Genomic DNA, 7104 nt, shown 5'->3' on the forward strand with positions numbered 1-7104 from the left:
TGAGTATAAGCCCAAAAAATTAAGTCGGGATCACCTTCGGGGGTTGAGGACCAAGTCTGGATGTCAAAAGTGAGAAAAAGAGATTACTCTGAGAAAAATGCACTACCGCATCGCGCTATGCGCCGTGAGGCGCTGGGCGCGGGGCGCTAGTGAAAATTTCCTACAGAGTGAAAAAATAGGCCTCTAGACTTTTCCACTAATGCGGCACACGGTGCGCCGCATAGTGCGTCGCGGTAGTATATTTTCTTGCCCAACTTTTTTCACTTCGGCTTGGAAAGGATAGTTTTGTCCAATCCCGTTCCTATATGGTAAAAATACATCAAATTTTCTTTAGAGGAATTTTGATCTTAGAAGCTTTTGGAGAGCATTGGAGGCTACAAGACACAAGATTTCATCATCTTTCCATCAATTCAATACGGGAGTTTGGATTGTAACGTTAGATTAATTTTTTTTACTCTTTAATTATATTTTTGATGACCTCCTCTATGATTATGGAGTAGTTTCTCTTAAGATTTGATGGATATGGTATTTTGATTGCTATTTGTGGAGTTTAACTCTAGTTCTTTGCTTGAATCTGTTTATGGAGCTTTGAATTGTTGCAACTTTATTCACCGATTTATTTAATCGAAAGAGAAATATTATGGTGATTATCTTTGCATTATTTAGTTTGGTTTAATTTAGTGATTCTTTTCAGTAATCGAACGAGTTTGTTGAATTTTTTATTAAACAAAATTAGGAGAATATTCGAGAGACATTTTCTTGAAGACCAATCCATTAATGCATGCTTGCATATTTTTACAGTGCTTATCCTAGTTCACCTCGTAGAGTTAAGATTTAATCGATAGAGGAGTCTTGACTACCTGTTTGAACTAATCATCGAGTGAATTCGTGAGAATAATTCGAACATTAGAGTGAATTGAACTAGAGTTCTTGCACCTATCCTGTCACGACCCTTATTTCTCCCATTGATATTTCATTATTGCTCAACTATTGTCTTCCAGTAATCAATTGTTAATTATTTTAGTTCCATAGTTAATTTTAGTTATTAATCATCCCAACCAACATATTAATCATCCTGAATAGCGTTAAGCTAGAAATTACTTGCGCATTGTTTAGATCTAATCACTATGGAGATGATAATCATAACTATACTACCTTTGGCTAACGAGCATTAGTTTTGTATTGTGTTTTGCACTCGTCAAATTTTGGCATCGTTGCCGGGGGTTGGCAATCAATAGTTTTTGGTGCTAATTCAGGAATCAGTTTTATTTTATTCTTCATTGTTTTCTCTTTCATGTGCGGGAAACAGGTTAAGTTAATTGGTGTATGACTTGATCTTATTCAAAAGAAGTAATACCTTACAATCCAGAGTTGGAAAAAACACATGCGACAACTGAGAAAAGATAATGAACTCACCGGGAAATTCTTGGGGCAATCTCCAACCCAAGAGAACATGGTTAAGAACGGTGAGGAGATAGTTGATTTGGCTGCACGGGAAGTAGCCCAATAGGAAGAAGCCGCACGAGCAGCTGCTGAAACAACTCTCAGAGCTGATGAAACGGTTGATGAGAATGGAGGACAAAGATTTAACCTGAACCAGCCTCTGGTTGAAGAAGAATTTAAAAATAATATACCCAGGCACGGACGATCATTGGGAGACTATGCCAAGCCAGTCTACAACTAAGGAGTATCTAGTGTGTGACCCCCTTTGATCAACAACAATAACCTGGTATAATCCCATAAGTGGGGTCTGGGAGGGTAGTGTGTACGTAGACCTTACCCTTATCCTGGGGTAGAGAGGATATTTTTGATAGACCCTCAGCATAAGAAGATGAAATACGATAATAGAATAATAAAAATAACATAACCAGAAAGATAGTACCAGCGAGCTAAAAATTAGAAAATATACCTGTAAAAACAATATCAATAAATAGTGCAGTGACAATGTCCTAGAAAATAGTACAGGCACAACATGTACCACTATCATACTAAAACACGACACAGACCGACTAGGCTTACACACAAAATGAAGTAGAAAAATGCTCAACTACCTACTAACCTTCAACCCTAATTCTCTCCCTTCATACCTTCTTATCAAGGGTCCTTAGTTAGCTGCAGTCACGCCATGTCCTGCCTGATCACCTCTCCCCAATACTTCTTACACCGCCCTTTACGTCTTCTCATACTCATTAGAGACAACCGTTCGCACCTCCTAACCGGGACATCTAGGTTTCTCCTCTACACGTGCCCAAACTATCTAAGCTTCACTTCTCGCATTTTGTCTTCAATGGGAGCCACACCTACCCTTGCCTAAATATCTTCATTCTTTATCTTATCCAATCTCGTATGCCCGCACATCTATCTCAACATCCTCATTTCTGCTACTTTCATCTTCTAGATATGAGCAATCTTGACTGGCCAACATTCTGCCCCATATAACATGGCCGGTCTAACCACCACTCTGTATAACTCCCTTTAAGTTCCGGGGCACCTTCTTGTCATACAAAATGCCAAATGCTAACCTCCATTTCATCCAACCTGCCCCTATACGGTGCGTGATATCCTCGTCGATCTCCCTATTCCCCTGGATAATCGACCCAAGTTACTTAAAACTTCCTTTCTTGGGGATGACTTGTGAATCAAGCCTCACGTAGTTGTCCCCTCCTCCCCTGACATCACTAAACTTTCACTACAAGTACTCAGTCTTAGTCCTGCTCAACTTGAAACCTTTAGACTCAAGGGTCTATCTCCAAACCTCCAACCTCTCGTTAACACCGCTTCGCGTCTCATCGATTAGAAAAATATAATCAATAAATAACATACACCATGGCACCTCCCCTTGAATATGGTGCGTTAGTGCGTCTATCGCTAGTGCAAATAAGAAAGGGCTGAGCGCAGATCCTTGGTATAGCCCCATAACCACCGAAAAATGCTCCGAGTCTCATTCTACTGTCCTAACCCGAGTCTTGGCTCCATCGTACATATCCTTAATCACACTAATGTATGATATCAAAACACCTTTTACCTCCAAACATCTTTAAAGAACCTCCCTTGGTACCTTGTCGTACACTTTCTCTAGGTCAATAAACACCATGTGCAAATCCTTCCTCCTATCCTTGTGCCGTTCCACCAACCTCCGGATAATATGGATAGCTTCCGTAATTGAATGACCCAACATGAATCCAAATTGATTCTCATATATAGAAACTGACCTCCTCACCCTTGCTTCCACTACCCTCTCCTACACTTTCATAGTATGACTAAGCAGCTTGATACGCCTATAGTTGTTACAATTCTGGGTATCACCTTTGTTCTTGTACAACGGGATCATTGTACTCCATCTCCATTCCTCTGGCATCTTCTTTGTCTTAAAATAACATTGAACAACCCAGTTAGCCACTCCAGGCCCTCTCTACCGACATACCTCCAAAATTCAATTGGGATCTCGTCCGGCCCAGTTGCTCTGCCCATGTTCATCTTACGCATAGCGCCCACGACCTCCTCAACCTTAATGCGCCTACAATACCTAAAATCCCGGCTTCTATTGGAGTGCTCCAGATCACCCAACACAATGTCTATATCCCCCTTTTCATTCAGAAGTTTATGAAAGTAAGTCTGTCATCTCCTCTTAATCATAGCCTCATCCATTAAAAATCTACCTTCCTCGTCTTTGATGCACCTCACTTGATCCAGATCACGAGCCTTTCTCTCTCTCTCTCTCTCTCTCTCTCTCTCTCTCTCTCTCTCTCTCTCTCTCTCTTGGCCAACCGAAATAACTTCTTGTCCCTATCTTTGTCCCCCAACTCTTCATACAAACGATTGAACACTGCATTGTTAGCATCAGTGACCACTAGCTTTGCCTCCTTCCTAGCCTTATTATACCCTGTTTTGTTCACCCTTATCTCCTCCTCGTCTGTACTCTCAACTAACTATGTCGCTTTCTTTACTTCTAATTTTCCTTGAACCTCTCCATCCCACCACCAATCTCCTCTGTGCCTGCCAGAGTAACCCTTTGAGACCCCTAACACCTCCCTCGTAGCTTCGCTAATACAGTTTGCCGTCATCGACCACATAACACTCGCGTCCCCACTGCTCCTCTAGACCCCCATAACCCTCAGCTTCCCCTCTAACTCCTTGTTTTATCCTTAGATAAGGCTCCCCACTTGATACTCAGGTGACCCCATACAACCCGCTTCTTCCTCTTCATCATGATGCCGACATCCATCACCAAGAGCCGATGATTCAACGCGAGGGACTCACTCGGGATAACCTTGAAATCCTTGCAAAAGCCTTTACCACCCCTCATGAGGAGTAGATAATCAATCTGACTCTTAGACGCTGTGCTTTGGAAAGTAACCAAATGTTCATTCATCTTGGGGAAGCCAGAGTTCGCTTACCAACTCAAAAACCTTAGCGAAGTCCAACAAAGCCGTACATCCTTTATTCCTATCCTTAAATCCAAAACCACCATGCACCTCACCGTAACCCCCGATGGATGTCCCAATATACCCATTAAAATCCCCTCCTTTAAACAACTTCTCAATGGGCGGAATACCACATACAACCTCATCCAACTCCTCCCAGAAATGCCTCTTAACCTCCTCATCTAAGCCCACTTGGGGTGCGTAAGTTCTAATGACATTTAGGGTGAGCTCTCCAACCATTAACTTAATCTCCATAAGCCTATCATTCACCCGCTTAACCTCAACCATCGACTCTCTAAGATCCCTATGCCCCAAAATACCCACTCAATTCCTACCCTTCCTGCTACCTGAGTGCCATGGTTTAAACCCGTCTGCGTCCTTCATCCTTGTTCCTACCCACCTAGTCTCCTGAACATATGTTATATTGACCTTCCTCTTCTAGAAAATCTTAGCTAACTCTATAGACTTACCCGTTAGTGTCCCTATATTCCACGACGCAATTCTCAACCTAATGGCTCTCTTGGTCCCATTACCCCTTTGCCCCCTGCCCCGCCCCCTAATCCCCCACCTCCACCCTCGTTACCCCCCACCAACCTCGAGGACATGACATTATTCTACCATCATGGACCACCACCACTAGAACCTACGGTAAATTAAGGCAATCACTAACGTAAAAACAAGCAATGTACCAACCTTTAAAAAATAAGCTACACTACAATCACGCTAATGATTTGTGTAGACGAAACTACGAATATATATGACAATTTTAACTAACATAAGAGTAAGGGAACAAGAAATCAAGAGGTACCAACTCCTGAAAGTAGAACCTCGAATATAGTCTTGACGTACACACGAGATCGGAAGCAACTCTGACTGGCCGGAGGTACTGATCCGCCTCAAAGCTGCCTGGAAAAGAGGTTGAGCAGGCTGACTCGGTGGCTGCAACTACTGTTGTACAATTTACTCTTGTGAAATTTGTGCCAGCGGTTGACTAGATATTCGCCGGAAAAGGGACTGCATCTCCGGGAACTACCTCTATACACTTATACACACGTAGAATAAAGAGGGAGAGGGGGAGATGCTGAAGAAAGGCTGGCGGTGATGACTCCGATGGAGATCTACTTCGCTGGACTCTAACCAGCAAGGGGGGAAGAAGAGAACGAGAAAGATAAAGGAAGAAAGAGAAAGAGAGAGGAAAATGAAAGAAAAAAAAGAAGGGAAAATGGAGATTAAGGTTCTTACCTAGGCTCGCCGATGGTAGGGTGTGGCAGAGAAGAGGTGGCATAAACAGAAGGGCACGTAGGTTACCGTTAGTTTGGAGAAACAAATTTAAAACAATAAAGATTTTAGGTGATATTCCAATTAAAAATTGATTTGAAAAAATGAAAGAGAATAGAAACAGAGACTAGTAGTGATAGAAGGGAAGAGAAGGGAAAGGAGGAGAAAAGGTCAAAAAGAGGCGCTTCTTTTTGTGTAGGAGACCGACTATCATGTATTTTCCTGTGCGAGACAACATGGGTGTTACTGTGCATCCCAATTTGGCATTTTGCGTGGCAAAATGAATAATTTTGAAAACAACGAAGGGCTACTTCAGACCATTCTGAACAATTGTGTCTTCTAAGGCAAACCCAATTAAAATCCAAATACTCATTTGATGGATTTCGATGAGATTATGAATGCCTTACAGCACAACAGGGTATCGAAAGATGCTATCTACTTAAGGACATTCCCTTTTACACTGAGGGAAGATGCTAAACATTGGTTATGGAGTTTGCTGACTGGGTCAATTCAAACTTGGGAAGACATGACAAAGAAGTTCCTTGAAAAATATTTTTCATCTACAAAAATAAGGAAAATTCAAAGAGAGATCCACAACTTCGAGCAGCAAGATACAAAAATAGTGTTTGAAGCATGAGAAAGATTTAAGGATATTATGAGAAGATGTCAGCATCATGGAGTAGACTTGTGGATGCAACTCCAAGATTTCTGGGATGGGTTGACACCCTCTGGTAGGAGGATGCTCAACAACGCAGTTGGAGGTCCTTTTATGAAGAAAACTCCTGAGGAAATTGTTGCAACTCTAAATGAATTATCTGAAGATGCAAATCAATGGCCTATATATGATAACGAAAGAAGGGAAAAGGTTGGGGTGCATCAAGTAGACTCTAACACATTAGTGCAAGCCCAGCTAGACACCGTGGCCAAAGACTTATGAAAGTTAACCTTAGCCAAGGTCCAGAACCAGTCATCCTCGGTTTGTGATTTTTGTGGAATGGGACATCCAACGCATGAGTGTCGGTCCTCGACTACAGATGAAGTGGTAAATGCTATGGGGAGCTTTGACAGAGGCAACTACCAAGGTGACAATAATTTTAACTCCATGAGGCAGAGGCACCCATGTTTTTCTTGGAGTTCACTAGGTGGTAGTGCAAATTCATGGCAACAAAATAACTCCAGGCCCCAGGGATAAGGAGCTCCAGGTTTTCAAAATCAGTAGAGGCAGCAATATCAACCTCCACAGTCTAATCAGTCTAGCATGGAATATATGACGAAGGCCTTTATTATTAAGACAGATGAGAGGCTTGAAACCCATGGCTCAGCTATACTAGAATAGGGCACAACTATCCGAGAACTGGGCATGGCCATTCAAAACTTGGAAAGACGGGTGGGGAAACTTGAT

General features: G+C 42.1%; 1 non-coding gene across 1 annotated transcript; it reads right to left on the minus strand.

Moving 5' to 3' along the window:
• Positions 1-6277: 6277 nt before the first annotated feature.
• LOC142166636 (small nucleolar RNA R71) lies at positions 6278-6383 on the minus strand. The gene has a single exon (XR_012697039.1). It is a non-coding gene; the product is annotated as a small nucleolar RNA R71 (small nucleolar RNA).
• Between the last annotated feature and the right edge of the window lie 721 nt (positions 6384-7104).

The sequence above is a fragment of the Nicotiana tabacum genome, chromosome 11, assembly GCF_000715075.1.
Source record: "Nicotiana tabacum cultivar K326 chromosome 11, ASM71507v2, whole genome shotgun sequence".
Classification (NCBI taxonomy): Eukaryota; Viridiplantae; Streptophyta; class Magnoliopsida; order Solanales; family Solanaceae; genus Nicotiana; species Nicotiana tabacum.